Source organism: Podarcis liolepis (genome assembly GCF_965112155.1).
Source record: "Podarcis liolepis genome assembly, chromosome: 1".
NCBI lineage: Eukaryota > Metazoa > Chordata > Lepidosauria > Squamata > Lacertidae > Podarcis > Podarcis liolepis.
Genome location: NC_139554.1, coordinates 28,677,866 through 28,700,111, shown reverse-complemented (window position 1 = coordinate 28,700,111; position 22,246 = coordinate 28,677,866). Strand labels below are relative to the sequence as shown.

General features: G+C 43.5%; 1 protein-coding gene and 1 long non-coding RNA gene across 29 annotated transcripts in view; one reads left to right on the top strand and one right to left on the bottom strand.

Annotated features, from left to right (window-relative positions):
* NRXN3 (neurexin 3) overlaps positions 1-22,246 on the top strand; it is a 1,209,742-nt gene that overhangs the window by 742,313 nt on the left and 445,183 nt on the right. The window lies entirely within an intron of this gene.
* LOC310707253 lies at positions 20,813-21,576 on the bottom strand. Its single transcript, XR_014526408.1, has 2 exons — positions 21,477-21,576; positions 20,813-21,357 (listed from the first exon to the last, which is right to left on the bottom strand). It is a non-coding gene; the product is annotated as an uncharacterized lncRNA (long non-coding RNA).

Here is a 22,246-nt window from a genome sequence, read left to right as displayed (position 1 = left end):
GTAGGTGCCCTTAAGATAAAGCACCTCATAAATAACTGGGTTTAGGATTGTCATGTTATAATCCCAAAGTTTGACACTTAACTGTTGGGTTTCTTAGCTCTGCTGTTTCTGCTGTTACATTTGTGCATACTTCGTGTGTGTGTGTGTGTGTGTGTGTGTGTGTGTGTGTGTGTGTGTGAGAGAGAGAGAGAGAGAGAGAGAGAGAGAGAGAGTCCTTTGTCACAAGACTGGCCATGCATTTTATTTTTCCTGTTTATTGTTTGGATGGAGGAAGAAAGTCAATCTCTTATCACTGCAGAAATGAACAGTTGTGCATTTCTTTTTTACCTGAGCGTAGTGAGGTTTTTCTTTTCTGAAACTACACTACTGATGTCAAACAATGTCTTCTTTACACGGGGCTTATGTCTGTGTTAGGAAGCTTTCATCAGTGTAGTAATCTAGTTTCTCTACCTCTCATCTCACCCCAACGTTGAGCCAGATTTTTGTTATCAGTTACAAAGCCGAGATTGATACCTTTCAGTCACAAATTGCCCCCACTGTTGCAGAACCCTTGCTATTGTAAGAAGCTGTCATTTGGTTTCTCGCTACTTGCTTCATGGTAGCCTCAAGACTGGATCCTCAGCAACACACTCATGTATCTACCTTTGTAGCAATTGTCCCCATTTACTCTTGCATACTTAAGATCAGCACAGGCCTTCCTATATCTGAGTCTTGCATTTCTTTAAAATGCTACATCGCAGCTGGGGAAAATGTGGTCCTTTCAGGTATTGCTGGAATACAACTCCCATCACACACATTTGGTATGGTCAACAGAACAAGAACGATGGAGACTGCAGTCGAGCAACATGCTGAAGGCCACCAATTTGCTATCACTGCATTGTAGCATGATGGTATTGAGACAGTCTGCAGAACAAATGATCTTCCTTAGATTTCAAAGCAGGGTGCTGCTGACTGAAGCATCAATTTTGTTAAATGCATGTGTGACCTCAGCTTCATCCTGTCTGTGGCATGCACAGAGCATAGCAAACATAGAGACATGCCCCGCAAGCAATTCATGAAGCTGAATGCCTGAAAAACCTGGTTGGGGACCGATGTACAAATCTAGGATGAAACCAAATCAGCCTGCATTAAGTTCTGTGCAAAATGACTGGAGCCAGACAAACAGTTACATAACTGCAGTCTCGCAGATGCTAGCAGGAGTCATACTAGAGATATGGAGCAATGGCAATAATTTTCCCTACAGGCACATGTGGGCCTTGAATTTCTCTCTGCAATGTATAATAAGCAGTTCAGAGCCACAAGGGACCCTTGCCCAGTATACACCAGCAGATGATGTTCCTGATAGGTGGGTTGCAGATCAGCAACTAGGTGCCATGCATGTTTGTAGAGTAGAGGTTTTCAACCTTTTTAAGTCCACAGCTCCCTTGACCAACTCCATTCTTCCTGTGGCACCCCTGTGAGGCTCAGGAGCCCAGTTATGTCACCCCTTATCTGCAGAGCTGGCAGCCTCTCATACTTTTTCAAACATCTTCCCTTGTGGAATGTTCCCTCAGCCTCCTCTTCTCTCCCCTCTCCTTGGGAGTCCTCTGAGCAGCCGCAGCTGCCACCCCTTATCTCTGAGCTGCCCCCTACCCCAGAGAGAGGTGCCTCCTCACACTGCCCCACAGGGGCCTGGGAAGCACCCCCTGGCTAGCCCCAGAGGCACCATTCACCTGGGGAGCTTGTAGCCAAGGCTGCTGCAATGAACAGAGAGGGACAGAGGCCAGTGTTGCCCGTGGCACCCCTGACCACCATTCAAGGCATCCCAGGTTGAAAACCACCGCTGTAGGGGAAGCTCTCCCCAAGGCCAGATCTCTTTCATTGGTGGCTGAATAAGTTATGCAAGATGAACAGCCCGGCTTTATTTTGGATTTGACATCTCTATTATATTGTTAATATAATATAGAAAGGATATATAATATAGAAAGGATGTAAGAGGAAAGGAAGAGGAAAAGCAGGCGGTAAAGACTAATGGAGGCCCATTTGGTGGAAAAGATATATAATATAGAAAGAATGTCAGAGGAAAGGAAGAGGAAAGGCAGGTGGTGAAGACTAATGGAGGCCTATTTGGTAGAACAATAGCAATGACTTTCAATCCAGAACAGGTTGAATTCCCTCTCTTTTCACACCAGAGCCATCTACCCACTACACCTCTGTCCTGTCATTATACATTTCAGTTTATTTACCCTCATTCCATCTACTGCTGAGTCCAGGCACCAGTTCAGCCCCTTCTCAGTCTTACTTGAACTATATGACAAGGAGAGACAGACCTGATGATCATCAGTGTGCTGATGACATCTCACTCTCAATCCCTGGGTGACCTCCACCAACTGCATCATATAGATGTTAAAGAGCATAGGAGATAAGTTGCTTGCTCAGAAGTAAGTTTTCCTTAGATTTACTCCCTAGTAAATGTGTGTAGGATTGCAGTTCTAGTCATGAATAATTTCCATCCAAGTCAAGAAGCTCCTGGAGAACAGATTGCAGGCTCCTGGCCAGATCAACAATGCCTGATCTGACTGCTGCTGTGCTGCTATGAGCTCAGCTGTGGTTTGGCTTAGTGTGTCATTTGAACCCTGTCTTGTGGTTTGGTCTCCTCCAGGTAAGACACTAAGTCAAACTGTGGCTTAGCTCACAGCAGTGTGGCAGCAGCAGGACTGGAGGAGTGAATCAGCCACAATCTCATCTCTGGGAGCACACATGTTCACGTATTGTGCTAGGCCACAGTTTGGCTTAGTGTTAGGAAGCAGATTCAACTCAGTTGTTGCCCTAGAAGAAGTCAGTGGAACAAGTCCCACTAGTGCAATGAGACTTTCTTCCCTCTCCTCCCCCATGCACCCCCCCACATATCCCAAATCTGGGGGGGGGGGGGGTTGTGAGAACGCCCAGAACAGCATGGAGCCGGAGGAGAGGGAATATTGTCCCATTCAGAAGACATAAATATTTGCACCGATGGAACAGTTGCCTTAGCAGTCTGTTGAATCCCAAACCAGGTCAATGAGTTATATCCACCTGTGCACCTTTCCTTCCTGGTCTACAGAAGTCGACAAGTGAGGAATCAGAAAGTTGGGAATCACAATCCTGATGTGAAAAACAATTCCTTCATAGGCCCACAGGGCACGAATGCTGGAAAAGGCTAAAGAATGCTGATAAGAACAACCAGTCACCCTGTTGACTCATTTATGATCTTATTTCCACCCACATTCTTGTTTCTTCCTGTTTCCTATGCTTTCAACTAAGCGCCTTCTGTAATCCTAATAAATTCACAGCAGTTACACACAATTTCACGTCTAAAGATTGCTAAGTACTTTAAAGATTTCATCCTGGAAAATAGGGAATGGAGTTTATTATTTTTTTAAGAAACACACACACTAACCCTTTTGTGCCTGCTGAGGAAACCAAGAGCCGATATACAGGATTTTTTTTGTATATAGTGAGATTTATTTTCAGGTGTGGGTTGAGCAAAACCTTATCAGCATTGCCATGTGATTGGATGTCCTGAAGTCTGATTCCTATAAGCTGAAAGTTTCTGGACAGTACCACGTCAGTTTGCAAATTGGGAAATCATATGGCTGAATTAAGAAAAACAGCTAAGGAAGATGTAATGGCTCACATATAACCAAGAAGTTCAGACAAACTCAGAGTGCCACACTCCTGTCTATTACTAGATGCAGATCATCCACTAGGCTCGCCAAAGCAGTTTCTGTCTAGAACCCAGTTTGACAGCAGGTCTAGGAAACTGGTTTATTCCAGAACTGCATCAAAAAACTTTGTAGAGATTACTTTTTACATAGATGCAGTAGGAGACATATAGAGAGATGTACTTCATAATGAAATCTAAATAATAATAATAATAATAATAATAATAATAATAATAATAATAATAATAATTTATTATTTATACCCCGCCCATCTGGCTGAGTTTCCTCAGCCACTCTGGGCGGCTCCCAATCAGTGTTAAAAACAGTAAGCGTTACATATTAAAAACTTCCCTGAACAGGGCTGCCTTAAGATGTCTTCTGAATGTCAGGTAATTATTTATCTCTTTGACATCTGATGAGAGGGCGTTCCACAGGGCGGGTGCCACTACCGAGAAGGCCCTCTGTCTGGTTCCCTGTAGCCTCACTTCTCGCAATGAGGGAACCGCCAGAAGGCCCTCGGCGCTGGATCTCAGTGTCCGGGCTGAACGATAGGGGTGGAGACGCTCCTTCAGGTATACAGGACCAATTACTTTTTACATAGATGCAGTAGGAGACATATAGAGAGATGTACTTCATAATGAAATCTACAGCATGACGTGGATGTGTGTGTCATAGTGAAACTGCTTAGAAGCTGGAATGTAAACATTCAAAAAGGTAGGGTTGCCCTATTTTGACGAGCACAGCCTGAGCCACTGCCAGCCTGAGAAAGAGATGTGTGGGCACAGGAGCCACTATTGCCGTGCCCACACACCTCTTTTCCCCGGCTCAGGCTGGCAGCAGCCATGCCATGCAGAGCAGCCTAAGCCCAAGCCACCTGAGCCCAAGCCTGAGCCCCCCCCCAAACCTGGACATTTCCTTTAAAATGTAAAAATCCGCCCAGATGGGCATGCTGGGCCCCCGAAAGAGGACACGTCCAGGTTTTCCCGGACGTATGGCAACCCTAAGAAAGGAGAATGTTCTTTTGCCTGAATATATCAGAAAAAAGTAGCGAGTGCTAGTAGCAGATATAGATATGGAGAAATTAGATTCAGTTCATACAGGGAGACCCAAAAGTAGGTATACTGCTTTAAAATCCACTTTCTTTGTTCTTGACTCAAGTTCGCTGTCATCATTCACAATATCAGTAAAGAAAAATAATCCTTTTATCTGACTCCACTATTCTTTCCAACTACTAGCCTGAAATTTAACTGCCACTTTGTTGTGCGTCAGTTATGTGTACCCATATAATCTCTTGTGATGAATTTCATTGATTCAACTGCATACCTACTTTTGGGCCACCTGAAGTTAACCTACCTAATTTCCACATTTTGAAACAAACCAAAACATCATTCATCTCTATGATTCTACAGCAAGCCTTTAAAATTTGCGCTTCTCCGAATTTTGTAGTGCAGTTCTCCAGACAAGCAATGTGCATAAACGAGGGTAAAGTGTGCGAGAGAATGTGTATATTGGTGGAAATTATACAAAACTGTGTTATGTTTGGGGAAATTGATTTGCAAAATGTGTGGTAGGCAAAAATGTGTATATTAGGAGGAATTTGCACTAAACTGATACATTTCCATGAGGACCTTTTGGTGGCGGTGGTGGCCATACAACCTGATGTGGAAATGTGGAAAACTGGGAAAATCAAGAAACTGAGTGAAAGTGAAATTGACAAATTCACCCACCCCTAGTAACAGTGTGCTTTGATCTGCCTGTGCTCCTTCCCTATTTCACACACAGAAGTGGTTTGTACTGTCATGAATATGATCTCAACACAAGATAGTGTTCAGCGCCACACCTGAGGCTGCAGTTCAGATTAGGTAGGCCAGGACAGCCTGTATGGCAATAGAGGAGCAGGGCTGGGGAAGGGAACTCAGTAGGAACAGCTAGGTGTGTCTTTGACAGCTTCTCCCCACCATCTGCCACCTGAAACATTTGCTGTTGCCTCACTCTACCCCACAGTAGGACCTGTTTATAAATAAATGACACACCAGGAAATGCAACAAGGAAGCCACAGGTGCAGCAGTTAAAAGATCAGTGGTGACTTGCACAAAGCAGCATTTCAGAGGTGGGGAGGCGTATGCTACTTCTTTCGGCAATCAAAGAGAATCCCAAAGTACAATATTTAATTATATATAGGTTTTTAAAATGAAAACCCACCAGCAAGTTCACTGGCTCTATTTTTTTTTTTTAAAGAATATCTTCAGCACTTATAAAGTTTGGATTATCTTGACCAGCATGAGCCACTTTTGGCTAGGTGATGGAATAATTGCACTTTATTGATATTTTTTCACTGTGCTATAAGGAAGTTGTGTAGACACTATGTCTCGAGCTGTGCAAAATGTGATATTTTTATACATACAAGAATCTCTACTTCTTGTAAACCAAGAGAGTATTAGCACATACTGTACACACACACACACATTATTAAAAAAATGGAAAATCAATGGTTCATCTAGGCTAGTGCCAAATCCTGTCAATCTGAAATTTTAAAAGTGGGAGCATTTCTGAGAAAGGGCACAGGGAGGAATGGCAGCCGGATTAGAGGAGTAGCAGTTGTTGTCACTAAGAAAGTAGATTTGAGAGAAGTTGATATGTAGAAGAACTGCACCCATGTTCTAAACTGTATGCAAATAGATGGGCCAGATAGAGGTCATATTCTGGAATAACAGCTGTATTCAGCTGTTATTTTCTTCATAAGATTAAGACCAAGTGGAGAGAGAGAGAGAGAATGGAGCAATGGGAAGGGGAAAAATTCAATTCAGTTCATATTTAAAGGTGAAACAACCTAAGTTGCTCTTTCTGAAATAATAAGCAATCCAAAACACAGCCATCCTAAATCCACACTTCTTTGAATTTTGCAATGCAGTTCTCCAGCCATGTGATATGCAAAGAAAATGTGCATACTGGGATCAAGTGTGCATAACTATAATATATTACTGAAAATAATGTGCAAAAATGCATTGTATTAGAGGAAATCACTTTGCAAAAAAAACTGTATATTGGGTAAAATAGCATACAAAATGTACTTGTTAAGAGAAATTTGCACTAAAATATTAATGAATTTTCATGAGGAGTTGTTTTCTTTTAATGCAAACTGATGTGGAAAGGTGGCTTTAAGACTGGGAAAATGAGAAACTGAAAGATTCATCCATTCCTAGCCTCACCTCCACCATCACATCTCCTGTTCTCTTCCATTCTGTCCATGGGACTTGTCTATAGAGAGAGACTGCTGCAGGTGATTAGGAACTCTGGCCAGAAGCAGCTAAGCAGATGGAGAAGAACATCTACACAAGCTTTCTGGCAGGTGGGTTGCCGTTGTTGCTTACTTGGAAGGAAGTGGGGATGTTGGCACAGCACAAACACACTGGCAGGAACACTGGATTGGTTCTGCTGGTGTGTTTTCACCTTGCTGACCTCCCCACCATTTCATCCCTTCCAGTTCCAGTAAGAGGCTGTGACCCACTTGGCAGAAAGCTACTGTGGTGGCTCCTCCCCATCTGCCAAGCCACTTCTGACCTGACTGCAAGTTCTCGCGCAACAAGGGAATAATGATAACTTTGGAGAAGTGGCTACCAGAATCATTGAAACAACGGCTACAACACGACTTGCATGCTCAGGTTTCTAAGAATGATACCCAATGTCCTGAGTAACTTCCACTGACATCTTCTGGGACAACTCCAGCCCCCCTAAATCCCCTTTTCCTTTCTAGAAAGTTATGGGTGTCCCGTCCTCCCCGTTGCCTGATATACAGAGCATGTTCTTCATTCCTGCCCCTCCCCACTCTCCATCCAAAGAGTATTAATACCCAGGGTAGAGATTATGCTTCCAACATCCTAGGGATTTGCAGTAAGTAGTATGTTAAAATATTCTCCTGTGTTGCAGTCCTACACCTACTTACCTGAGATTAAGCCCCATGGGAATTGCTTCTGAATAGAGGAGTGCAGGATTGAATTTTTCTTGTCTCATCTCAAAGGAACACTTTTCATTAAAATATGCCTGATTCTCACAGAAAGTATGTACTTCATGTTTTTCATTTTTTGATTGATTTTTTAAAATATATATATTCATCCCTAGCTTACTGCCATTGAATATACATGAAGAAAACAGAGGGAGGCCAGATGTGGAAGGGCTCCTGCACCTTGAATAGTGTGTTTAATAGGCAAAATTTCAGCCTATATAGTGTATCAAAACCTAAAGCACCATCTGCTATGCAACTATTCAAGGTGCAGGTCCCAATTCTGTGCTGGCTCCATCAAGGGAATCTACATGAAGCAGTGAAGAAGAGAGATGAAGAGGGAGAGATCCAACTAAGTCATACGTACTCAGAGTTGACCCACATTGATTTTAGGGGATCTATTCTGAGTATGAGTTACAGTGGATATTACCCATAATAAAATGAGTTGAAAGTCATCCAAGGTCAAGCATTTTGTGTATTGATTAAATTTATCAACCTCTTTAATATTAAAAAATCTCCAAGTGTTGTATAAAAGCAGTGATAAATAATGAAATCAATGAAGGTTTCAACCTGACATAATTTGTTTTAAATTAAACTTGAATGATGAAGAACTTCCACTGATGAAGAGCCAATAGGCTCAAATTGCATTGAGGTTTGTTTGTTTGTTATTAATACATTCTTATTTGAATCGTGCTACTAGTTGTTCTGCGAAAAACACTGATTTTAGAAGCTTCCTTCACACTTTAGCCTGTTTTGTCTGAGAGCTCAGCAGTGTGTCACATAGAAACCACAGGTGCAATAATACTGAATGGCCAGAGTAATTTTTCATCCGATTACTGCGAGGATCTTGTTGGGAACCGAGAGTTCCAAGAATCATCAAGTGCTTTGAGTTTGTTCCAAGTTGGGCACCTGGATTTTAAAAATCATTTTTGAAAGTTTTAGCATCAGTCAGCTGCCTTGAGAACGGACAATTAGATAAAAAGTGGTCACAAACCTGCATGCAAGTCCTTTGAACGCACTGAGTGCTTCGTTCTGTATAAAACTGAATAAAGATAGTAACAGTAAACAACGACAAAGTTCCTGTGTGCTCACTCAAAACTGTTGTGTTCTTCATTTTAGGGGTGGGAAGTGGGAGCTTACAAAAGTAAGGCAGAAAAATATAACAAGGCCGTTACCAATAAACCAATATACATTATGAGTAAGCACAATAATAGTAATGATTCTCAGACCCCAAGGATAATTTGCTGTTGATTTGCACTTCTGTGGTCTTTTTTTGCTCAGGCAAAGGATTGTAATAGTAATAATAATTTATTATTTATACCCCACCCATCTGGCTGGTTTCCCAGCCACTCTGGGCTGCTCCCAACAGAATATTAAAAACACGATAAAAGATCAAACGTTAAAAACTTCCCTAAACGGTGCTGCTTTCAGATGTCTTCTAAAAGTCAGATGGTTGTTTATTTCCTTAACATCTGATGGGAGGGCGTTCTATTAAAAAAAGAAAAAACATGTGCAAGTCTCATTTGGTAGAGCATGAGACTCTTAATCTCAAGGATGTGGGTTCAAGTCCCACATTGGGCTAAAGATTTTTGCTTTAGAGGGAGTTGGTGATTTGTAAGGTCCCTTCCAACTCAACAATTCTACAATTCTATTATTCCAAGGCAAAAACAACAACTAACCCAACTTTCGCTTTGTGATGCAATTTATCCACTTACACTGGTGTTGTTGCTTTTCTGCTGTTGCTGTTTTTCGTTTTGTTGCTTTTACATTCAAACAAGATATCTTTCACTTGCAGTGTGAAATACTGCAGTCTAGAACTCTGCAACTTCATTCACTCTTTCTACTACATGCCTGTTGTTGTTGTTTAGTCGTTTAGTCGTGTCCAAGTCTTCGTGACCCCATGGACCAGAGCACGCCAGGCACCCCTGTCTTCACTACATGCCTAGACCAGGTTTAATTTAAGCAAAGGCATTAAAGAAGAAGATCTGCTCTAATTTTAGGGGCAGCATTTGATGCAAGTATATAGAATAGATTGTATGTTTAGAATCTGGGACTGGGCGCTAAAAAGAAAAAAAGGCCTCAAGGGTCACATTCGCTTGTAAGCAACTTTTGGGGGGCCGCATGCCAGTCATGGATGGGGCCAGAGGCAGACAGTGACTCTTGTCTTTGTACAGTAGGCTCCATTTGAGACATGCAAAAGTCAAGAGTTTCATGCAAACACATACAGTTTCATCAAGGAAAACAAGAGGCATTCTCACTGTACATGGACACATTCTGCTAGTTGGAAGCAATCAAGGAGGATGCTGAGCAGGACCAATGATGGGTTTGGCTTGGGGTGAGTCCAAAGGGCGAGACAGAGAAGCCTGGGGGGCCAGATTCACACACCCCAGGCCTGTGGTTCCCCACCCCTGTGTTAGAAGAGGCCACTTTTTTAAAAAAGATAATATTGCCTTTCCTTTTGATTAAATACAGAGATTTACCAAGGAGGCTGCAACGGGTCTCTGATAAGGGAAGGATAAACTCAGTGAGTCCCCATGGGAGCCGAAAAGCATTTTTATGACTATCCTGCATTTCCCTCTGCCCTTTTTTATGTATTTGTCACACTTCTTTCCCACATCAATCTCATAAAACATTCCTTGTCTCACATTTTGAAATATTGATATTATCCTACGGCAAAGATAAAAACACAGCTGAGCAATATAGGTTGGTGATAGAATTATTTGCAATACACAGAAATCTCTGCTGATGTTTAGGGTTGGCACGGTATTAAACACATTACTTTTGCTGACAGGCGTTTTCATTTCCCCTCGCCTCGCAAGTGGAGGGGAATTGGAAGGAAATCTAGTTTTCAATTCGGGGCCCATTCAATAAAAAATGTAAAACCCAAAGTACTGGCAGAATTGGCAGCACCTCGTTAAATCAAAAGGGACCTCGCTGGAAATTTATTTTCAAAAGTCATATAAATAAAGAGGAGAAGAAGGGAAATGATCAGCTCTTCAGATTTATGCATCTTTCAAATAAACCCCTCAGAAAAAGAACAGCGTAGGAGCCATGCAAAATATCTGATCTTGACCTGTGGGAAAAGAGAGGAGATCAAGTGGCCTGACTAGTTCGTATTCTCTCTGGCCAAATAGCTCATATTTCAAGGAGATTTCTCATTTTAGACATCCACAGCTGCATAGAACATCACAGACATTGCTCATTTTGCAGCTCCGCTGCTCCATGAGTTAGAAGTCATAACTGTCCTTGAGCTCTGAAATATGAACCTGGAAGTACCTTTCCTCCCACCAGTTGTGGAATATTCTATCATTGCGCCTTTAAAGGAAGCTATGGTTTCCATTCCTATCTGAATGAACTTCCATGGAGCATACTTGCTTGCGACTGACCTGCCATTGTGTGTGCCAGCGTAGTATCAGAGCCAGTGTGCTGTAGTAGTTCTGGCATTGGATTAGGACCTGGGAGACCTGGGTCATAGCTGTCAACTTTTCCCTTTTCTTGCGAGGAATCCTATTTGGAATAAGGGGATTTTCCTTAAAAAAAGGGAAACGTTGACAACTATGACCTGGGTTCAAATCCATTGTTGGTGTTGTGTATTGTTGTTGTTGTTAAACTGCCTTTCACCATAAGGTCCCAGGGTGGGTTACAGCAATAAAAACAACCCACAACCATAAAAACAAGGTTGGTCTGAAAAACTTACACCTCAGGTGTGAAAAGCCTTAAAGCCATGTTCTGTCATGAAGCTCACTGGGTGATATTGTGCCAGCTGCAGTCTTGCAGCTTAATCTCCCTTACAGGGATAAGGATAAAATGGGGGGCGGGGAACCATGAATGCCACCTTGAGCTCCTTAGAGGAAAGGTAGGATATAAATGAAATAAATGAATGAATGCATTTTTAGCAACAGAAATTCAAACTTGGTTGACAGGTTGTTCTCTCAAGTGCTCAGCAATCTCGATGCACACCTGAAGTCCTTCTGAACTTTGGACATGCATTTAAAGAAGAGAGAGGAAGAGGGAGAGATCCAACTAAGTCATACTCAGAGTGACCCACATTGATTTTAGGGGATCTATTCTGAGTATGACTTACAATGGATATTACCCATAATAAAATGAGTTGAAAGTCATCCAAGGTCAAGCATTTTGGGTATCGATTAAATTTATCAACCTCTTTAATATTAAATAATTTCCAAGCATTGTGTAAAAGAATAAAAAGCAACTGTTTTGCACATGGGAACTCCCAGGTTCATTCCTGGCATCTCCAGCTAAGGCTGGACCCTTGTCTGAAACCCTTGGAAAGCCACTACTGGTACAGAGCTAAATGGAGCAATGATCTGACTCAGTATAAGGCAGCTTCCTATGCTTCTATGTTCCCTAACCTGGTGCCCTCCAGATGCTGTTAGATACAGATCACATCAGCCCTGGCAGTTGGTTGGCCAGGCAGGTTGGGCATTATGGGAGCTGGAGACCATCAACATATGAAGGACAGCAGGTTATGGAAGGCTGTTGTAGGATCAGCCACAACCACAAATACTGAAGTAGGAGCTGTTGATATTTCTACCAGCAGCATCTCCTCTTTGTTTTTATTGAAGGGGCTGCTAGAGTCAGGGAAAGCAGGGAAGTGAACCTCAAGGGGCCTCCAGGAGAATCGGGTCTGAGGAACTGTTCCTGAAATTTGGTGGCGAACATTGTAAATAACATGGGGGGGGGGGAGTTGTATTAATCTGTAGCAGACATTTACCGCTTCCCTTCACACCTTCCTCAGCAGGCTAGAAAATGTACTTAGCACACAGCTTAATATGGAGACACGCTCCTTGTGCTAATGCTCTTCACAATTATTTCAGCTACTTTGAGACATGAGTGAATCGGCACATCTGGTACATTGTGGGATATTTGGCATTAAATCATCAGCATCAACCCGCCTTCTCTAAAACGATATGCATGGTCTAAATACACAAGTCGTCATAGGTGTCTGCCATGTAGTTCATAGAATCATAGAATCATAGAGTTGGAAGAGACCACAAGGGCCATCGAGTCCAACCCCCTGCCAAGTTATGCCTTCTAAACTTTTTGCTCCACTCTGAATTAAGATGGAGTGGAACTGAAGTAGTCAGAATTACAGTGGTACATTAGGTTACAGATGCTTCAGGTTACAGACGCTTCAGGTTACAGACTCCGCTAACCCAGAAATAGTACCTAAGGTTAAGAACTTTGCTTCAGGGTGAGAACAGAAATCGTGCGGCAGCAGTGTGGCGGCAGCGGGAGGCCCCATTTGTTGGGTTGAAATTAAAGTGGTTGAGTTGAGTTAAAGTGGTAACTCAAGTTAAGAACAGTTTCAGGTTAAGAACAGACCTCCAGAACAAATTAAGTTCTTAACCTGAGGTACCACTGTACAAGTGACCTATTTGTAAAGTGAAGTGTCAGGGGAGAACTATAGCATTCCCCCCCCCCCTGAATCTAACTGCAATTGCCCATTAAAAACACATGCACATCCAATGAATGTCACAGGCCAACCGTAGGCATATTTACTCAGAACAGTAAGTCTCGCTGGGTAGGGTGCGGCTTACTCTGAAGTAAGTATGGATAGCATTGAGAACACAAGCTTTGACTAAGTTAGACTTTCTTTACTCAAGTTTCATTTACCGATAATGACAGTTGCATTATCCGTAATGGTTGCCAATCACAATTCATTGGATGAACATCAGTCACATTCACACCATACATTTAAAGCACTGTGATACCACTTTAAACAGCCATCATGGCTTCCCCCAAAGAATTCTGGGCACTGTAGTTTGTGAAGGCTGTTGAGAGTTGTAGTTTAACAATCAACTCCTCTGCCCATGGAATTCTGGAGATTTTAGCTTTGGGAAGGGAATAGACGCCACTTAACAAGTCTCAGCACCATTAACAATCTACCTTCCACCTCAGCTTTATTTATTTAAGATATTTCTAAACAGGGCTTCAGATACAGTGATGGGCCCTCTGTTTCTTTCTTCTCTGCTGCTGCAGATGGGGCTGTCAATTTCTCTGTCCACCCATTGAGCTCTTGATTACAGGAGTCATGTAGCGTGTAGGACCTGTCAGTTGTTCAGATATACATCAATTGATATCTGAAACATGGGGTGGAGTGTGGGGGCAACTGCTCCTGTTTGCCCATTCCTAAATAGTTCCCCTTCTAGAATTCCTCATTCACTTTGAACTGCTGAGAGTTGAAGCCTTCCTGGCATACCCATCCTCAGCCCCAAGGAGCCTTTTTTTGCTCATCCCATATATGTGGGATTGTGCTAACTCAGAGGTGAAATGGAAAAAAATATATATTCTGCATATGGTCAGAGCCCTGTGCTTTATTATTACTTCACAACTTCAAGGGCTGAGCCCAGGCAGAGAGAGCAAGTGATATGGCTTATCTCTCTCTCTTCTTCTGTAATCACTGTCTTGTACTATCCTAGAGGCTTTAAATGCCATTCAGCTCTTCAAAAAGTGGGTGCTCAGGGGTTCCCAAACTGTGGTCTACAGACCGCCCCCCCCCAGTAGTATGCAAGCTTCATTCAGATGGTCCATGGTATGTCTGTAAAAAGGTAAAGGTAAAGGTACCCCTGCCCGTACGGGCCAGTCGTGACTGACTCTAGGGCTGCGTGCTCATCTTGCTTAAGAGGCCGGGAGTTAGCGTTGTCCGGAGACACTTCCGGGTCATGTGGCCAGCGTGACGAAGCTACTCTGGCGAGCCAGCACCAGCACAGCACATGGAAATGCCGTTTACCTTCCCGCTATAAAGCAGTACCTATTTATCTACTTGCACTTAAGGGTGCTTTCGAACTGCTAGGTGGGCAGGAGCTGGGACCGAAAGACAGGAGCTCACCCCGCCGCGGGGATTCGAACCGCCAACCATGCGATCGGCAAGTCCTAGGCACTGAGGTTTTACCTACAGCGCCCCCCGCGTCCCTGTGGTATGTCTGTACAACTACAATTAAAAACAATACATCGTTTAACACTGCACAGATTATAACTGCTACAACAGGCAGAAAAACCATTAAGTGGCCTGCCAGGGTTTGTAGCGTTTTTCAAGTGGTCCATGAGTGGGAGAAGTTTGGGAACTATTGCTGATCAAATATATCCCAACCGTGATGAGACCTTCAAAAACAACTCACCTAGGCCTTAGGTGTTTCAGAGTCATCACCCTGGCTCAGGGCAGTGGGTAGCTCAGTTGGTTAGAGCGTGGTGCTGAGAACGCCAAGGTTGTAGGTTCGATCCCCATATGGGACAGCTGCATATTCCTGCATTGCAGGGGGTTGGACTAGATGATCCTCAGGGTGCCTTCTAAATCTATGAGCCTATGAAACTTCTATGTTCCATTCTCACTGCTGTTTCATTTTAAACAAGTGTTTCAATTCTTCTTATGTAAATCGCTTTGCGAAGGTTAAACATGCAGTGTGCTTTATAAATATCTTAAATAAACAAATCGCACACAGTATCTTAAATTCCTGCCAAATAATCATTGAGTCTGAAATTAAGTCTTACACACTTTTGATAAACTCGCATTGCATTGCGCTGCTAGTAACATTTGAAATCAGCTCAAAGGGTAGGGCAGCTTGGTTGTGTCCTGAAAACAGAAGGCTTGGTTTCACACAGAAGTGATGCAGGGGGCACCCCCCCATTCCCCCGCTTCCCTTTATAGCAGACACTTCAACCCTTGTTTCATGTTCAAGTTTGTTTAAGAACCCCTGTTTGTATTAGCAGATAAGACTGTATAATGTGAAATTTAAGTACATGCATTTAAGACGCCTTGAGTCCCAACAGTGGGAAAGGCGGGGTATAAATAAATATAGAACTAAATAAATATATAATAAAAATACTAATTAGTGGAGAGAGGAGATACCAGGCAACTGTAGTCCATTAATAGTAAGCAAGAAATACAGTGCTGTTTAAAGAGTCATGTGCTGCTGCTCTTGCTTAGTCGGTAGAGCATGAGACTTTTAATCTCAGGGTTGTGGGTTTGAGCCCCACGTTGGGCAAAAGATCCTTGCATTGCAGGGGGTTGGGCTGGATGACCCTCGTCGTCCCTTCCAACTCTACATCTCTATGATTCTATGAGCAGTGTCCACATAGCTAAAAACCAAACAACAAGGGCCACTTCCTGGCCCATATCTTGAGAGTTTTTGTCTTGATTAGCAGCCTGGGATGTAATATCAACTTGTCACAGAGGCTGACAACCTAGAAGGGATTTGGAGGAGAACTATGAAGATGTTAAAGGGTTTACGTATGGAAAGGAAACAGATATGTTTAGCCTAGAGAAAATATTGCTAATAGGATTGGACTGGATCTTCAAGTTATTTTAAAAGAATATCGGAAAGAAGAGGCACAGCGATCGTTCACATTATCTGCTGAGGAAGATAGGGTAAGAAGCTCATGTTTTAAACTACAAAGAGGGTGATAGTTTCCCAAGAGCACCCCAGCAATAGAAGAAGCTGCCTAAGATGTAGTGATGGCCACGAGATTTGATGGCTCTTAAAAGCATTAGGCAACTTCATGGAGGATAAGTCTATCAGCTGCTATCAAATCAGATTTTTGTTGTGCACCTGATGCTGGGGACAAACAACAGAGAATGTCATTTTCCATATGTCCTCTATACGGCTTCCTAGAGGCACCTGATGTTCAGAAACGGAGTGATGGATCTTTGGCGTGACAGGCACCTGTCAGAGACGTTTTAGGGGTAGGATAATCCTGTCTTGGTGCAGACAGCTTGGCCTAAGTCTTCCTAATGAGCTTGGAGGCTAGTCCATTAGGGCGAATGGGACACAGCCTCACCAACCTCAGTCTGCACTCAGCCAGACCCTATTTGCCCTTGTTACTTACAACCAGACCAGGGTTGTAATATTGCCTCCCGTCTTCTTCCTCCTTCTCCTTAGTGTTGCGCTTGCAGGGAGCAAGATGGGAACAAAACTACAATTACATGAGCTCTGGGTCTTCTTGCCTTCTGCCCTTTGAGGCCCAATGAGTACCAGTTACCCATCACCAGTGTTGCCCTTGCAGAAGTGAGCAGAGAGGAGGATGGGGACAAAATTAGAATTACTGTTGTACCTCAGGTTAAGTACTTAATTCATTCCGGAGGTCCGTTCTTAACCTGAAACTGTTCTTAACCTGAAGCACCACTTTAGCTAATGGGGCCTCCCGCTGCCGCCGCACCGCTGTAGCACGATTTCTGTTCTCGTCCTGAAGCAAAGTTCTTAACCCAAGGTACTATTTCTGGGTTAGCGGAGTCTATAACCTGAAGCATATGTAACCCAAGGTACCACTGTAGTTGTCTCTGACTGTCATTGGTCTGGTGCCACCTGCTGTTTGGGCTCCCTGTATTCCACCCTACACCAGTCTCAGTGGACAGCAGCCACCAGATGTACTGCCAGCTCACCCATGCCCAGTAAAATGTGGCTCCTGAGTGTCCACCCACTGCTGCATGTGGCCCTTGGGAACATAAAGGTTGCCTACTCCTGGGTTTTCTGGTATTAGGATATATGCATTAATAGCATCACATGGGTGCTGGTTTGATTTTCCTAAGGCTGGAAGACTAAAAATTTGTGTGGACACATATAGGCTTCAAACAGTTCCTGGGGTGTACAGTTGTGAACAAACTGCCGTGGAGGCCTAGTAAGGATAGAAGAGTGCCACACATTTATAACTACTCTTCTTCTGTTTGCAGTCTAAAAGCAGAAGCTGCTATAGCAGCAGATCATTAAATCAGCTCCTTAGGATCTGCACAGATAGGTGGGGAGAGGGTAGGCGATAGTAGGAGAAAGCAACTTTAAGAAAAGGAGGGGAGAGCAATCATTTTTAGAAATAGGAACATTTGGAAAGGATAGCAGTTAACAAGGCTCTTTGTTGACATTTAGATGCTCTTACAGAAGCTAAAACGGGATTTGGCACCTTCCCACTCTACTCTACAGGCTCTGAAGAGTGAAAGAAAATAAAATGTGAGGCTTGTTTGATGTCTTTGCCATGAGTGCCCACACAGCCTCCCATTTACATGCACACGCCAAATACTTTGGCCCATTGATATTAGCTGAGTGGTCTAGCAACCTGAAAGGGGCCTTGGAAGAAGATGAAGAATCATGTTAATTGAGTCCAAGGCTCGCCCCCCCCCCCACTAATGAGGACAGATAATGATCCTGCCATCCCCTGATCACTCTTAATGGGACACATTAATCTGTTTGAAAATAGATGCATAATAGATGCAAATATGGGCCTGTAATCGAGGCCAGGCGATCTTACTGTCACTGTAAAGCTTAGCTTGTTATTTACAAATACTGGTGGCAGACAATCGGTAATTAGTTTCCCAATGAGCTGTACCTCTTCCCTTGTATAATCATATCCACTGCACTCACAAACGGTGTGCCGGAAGGGGCACACTGGTATGAATGTAGAAAATTGTCTTATAGTCCCACTGTTCATCCTACTGGCCCAATAAGATCTACGCTGACTTCTGGCAGTTCTCTGGTATCTCAGGTAGAGGCAGTGCTCCCCCCCCCCCTAGAAAAATAGGTGCCAGTACTCACCATGAAGTTGTTGCAGTAAGTGCCTCACTTTTAACAACAAAGAGAGGTGCTGGTACTGCGTACCCTTGAGTACTCACTGAAAGAAAGCCCTGGGTAGAGGTCACCCCATCACCTGCTGCCTGATTCTCTTACCTGGAGAGACCAAGAATGGAAACCAAAGCCGTCTGCATATGAAGTATGGGTTCTAACAGTGAGCTATGGTTCCTGCTGAGCACATTCACACACCCCATTGCATTAACCCCATACATTCAACCTCAATAATACCACTTTGAACAGGCACGGCTTTCCCCAAGGAATTCAAGGAGCTGTAGTTAGCAGTGCTGAGAGTTGTTGAGAGACCCCTATTTTCCTCAGAGTGGTATCTGTCCCTCTTCATAGGGAACTCTGGGGACTGCACCCCTGGGAAGGGAAAAGGGGATCTCCTAACAACTCTCAGTCCCCTAAACAAACTATGGTTCCCAGAATTCTTTGGGGAAAGGCATGGATGTTCCAAGTGGTACCACACTGCTTTAAAGACTTTGTGCAAATGTGGCCACTGTCCAATGGGTTTCTGAGCAAACCAGGGCCTAGGCCTTGCTCATTAAATGGCTTTTTGCAAGCTATGCCCCCTGAGCCTTAACCACCCCCACCCCCAGCCCTGCCCTCTGACCATACAGAGCTGCTGACAGACTCAGAACTACTAAGACAATGTATGTGAAGCTTTTTCCATTCTAGCTTTGATGACAGATGCACAACGGACTCCTGGTGTTTCTGGAGAAGCAGCCAGCTTTGTCTGAACATGTCTCAATTAAATTAGAGAGTCCCACTAATTTTACTGAGTCAATATAACTAAATTTGCACACCCTGCTAACTAGAGCCCTTTGGGAGGAACAGATCTTCATTTCCTTAGAAGGAAAGAAGCAGAATACATCTCTGAGCAGCCATTTAAAAAGTGATGACTATGTATAATAATCTTTGTGCAGCCGAGGCCCTCATTTGATGTCCACTCCTGTTTGTGTTTCTTTGCAACTGGCCATATTATAATTTAATACACTATTAATGCACGAATTCTACATCTAAAGAAAATATCCACAACCTCTCTTCAGCGTAGGCAAGAAAAATTGGAATGTTACATCCCAAATACCCAAATTGTGTTATTCTAAGGCTGGCGTGCCCAATTAGATCGCTGCATAATACAGTTTCTACAATTTCTTTGGTTGCATTATTTAGAGGGTGAGAATTGGAAAATCATGAGCTGGATTAGAAACTGACCAAGAGATGAAGATTTGGAGGTAATAAATATCATTACCAGTGAACTAAGGGCCATATAAAGAGAAATGCTGAGGGTGATAATGTTGGTGGTACAGAGGCCCATTCTAAATGTAGATATTTTTAACCCCCTGACACCTGAAAAGTCCCTGAAAGATACTGTATTTCAGAATCTATCCTAATTTCATCAGTTTTCATCCAGTAACCATGAGGACTAGAAGTTTGCAAAAATGAAATGAAATGAAATTCTGACTCTGTTCAGACAACCATACTGATGTGATGTGATCTTATTTGATATCAATCAACTGGTACAGTGGTGCCCCGCAAGACGAATGCCTCGCAAGACGGAAAACCCACTAGACGAAAGGGTTTTCCGTTTTTGAGCTGCTTCGCAAGACGATTTTCCCTATGGGCTTGCTTTGCAAGACGAAAACGTCTTCCGAGTGTTCCGATTTTCCCCCGCTTCCCCCCCTTTTTCTAAGCCACTAAGCCGCTAAGAGCCTTTTAGCCGCTAATCCACTAAGCCTTTAATAGCCGCTAAGCCTTTAATAGCCGCTAATCCGCTAATAGCGCTAATCCGCTAAACCGCTAATAGGGTTGCTTCGCAAGACGAAAAAACCGCTAGACGAAGAGACTCAAGGAACGGATTAATTTCGTCTTGCGAGGCACCACTGTATATCATGGGCATTGAATTGGTTCATGCTTAAGGTAAAGGTAAAGGGACCCTGACCATTAGGTCCAGTCATGACCGACTCTGGGGTTGCGGTGCTCATCTCGCTTTATTGGCCAAGGGAGCCGGCGTACAGCTTCCAGGTCATGTGGCCAGCATGACTAAGCTGCTTCTGGAGAACCAGAGCAGCGCACGGAAACACCGTTTACCTTCCCGCCGGAGCGGTACCTATTTATCTACTTGCACTTTGATGTGCTTTTGAACTGCTAGGTTGGCAGGAGCAGGGACCGAGCAACAGGAGCTCATCCCGTCGCGGGGATTCGAACCACCGACCTTCTGATCGGCAAGCCCCAGGCTCTGTGGTTTAACCCACAGCGCCACCCACATTACTTACACCACCCACGTTGCTTACACTCATAATCAAGCTGTGATGAGATTATGTCAGTATGGGTAACTTGGGAACATAGCACCGCAATTGGAAAACATGTTGGGCATGTAAATGACCCTGGGTGGGTCCCATCTTTGGCATCTCTTGCTGAAGGATATTGAGCAGCAAAACTGGGAAAGTGGAGGCCTGGATGGGTGAGGAAGAGGAGGGTGGCATCTATATATTATAGATAGATAGATCTATATATTCAGTATTCATTAGAAGCAAAGATGGAAATCAAGGGAGTTCTGTGAGTGCAAAGGCCTTTATTTTTTTCAACAGAATGCAAGTTGAAAGGGAATGGCATCAAATTAGATACTTTCCAAGGCAGCTGCCTCTGAGCTTGCTTTTTTTTTTGCCTTTTCTTGTTTGCTTTTGTCAACATCTCCGGTTGACAGTGGCGGAGATAAGCACCTAGAGGAGCTTTTGTGCCTGAACGGATGTATAAGCAAAGGAGTGTGACTGTGAGCATATGTAGGCCTACTTTAAACCTCATGCACTACATAACTTTCCTTGGAGCTATGAACAGTCACCGGAGCATTTGTCCACACCATTTAATATGTCTATACCACACCTGCATTAGGAACAGTTCAGTCTTGCCTGTTGTTTTACAGATTTTCAGGGGAGTTGTTATTCCTACCCATCCCCTGTTTCTGCTTACCAATTTTCTCAGCTGCCGAGCATTTAAAAGACTTGTTCCCTGGCCTGAGGTTTAGGTGTCTGTCGGTTTTCTCGTTGATACAGCTGGTTTTCTCAATGTGTGAGATGTTCCCAGTGGAGATCCTGTCACTCTGAGACAGATTTGTCAGAAGAGAGAAGCATTCGCTTTGGAGGCGGGGGGGGGGGGATTGGGACCTTATATCCACACCACCACCACCACCATCATAAATGACAACAAGCATGCACGCACCTGCTTTAAACTTTGTGAATCTGGAAAAATGGGTGGGCAGAAAAAAGTCTAGGCTTTGGTTATTCAGGCTTTCCAGAAGGATAAGCTGCATTGGGATATTCTACCTTAGATTGGATAAAGCCGTGGTGCATAAAGCAATAATAATAATAATAATAATAATAATAATAATAATAATAATAATAATAATAATAATTTATTATTATTTACCATATTTTTCGCTCTGTAAGACGCACCACACCACAAGATGCACCTAGTTTTTGGAGGAGGAAAACAAGAAAAAAAAATATTCTGAATCTCAGAAGCCAGAACAGCAAGAGGGATCGCTGCACAGTGAAAGCAGCAATCCCTCTTGCTGTTCTGGCTTCTGGGATAGCTGCGCAGCCTGCATTCGCTCCATAAGACGGGCACACACACATTTCCCCTTACTTTTTAGGAGGGAAAAAGTGAGTCTTATAGAGCAAAAAATACGGTATATCCCTCCCAATTGGCTGGGTTTCCCCAGTCACTCTGGGCGGCTCCCAATAGAATATTAAAACACGATAAATTCATCAAACACTTCCCTAAACAGGGCTGCCTTCAGATGTCTTCTAAAAGTCAGAGAGTTGTTTATTTCCTTGACATCTGATGGGAGGCATTCCACAGGGTGGACACCACTACCGAGAAGTCCTTCTGCCTGGTTCCCTGTAAACCAGGCATAGGCAAACTCCAGCCCTCCAGATGTTTGGGACTACAATTCCCATCATCCCTAGATAACAGGACCAGTGGTCAGG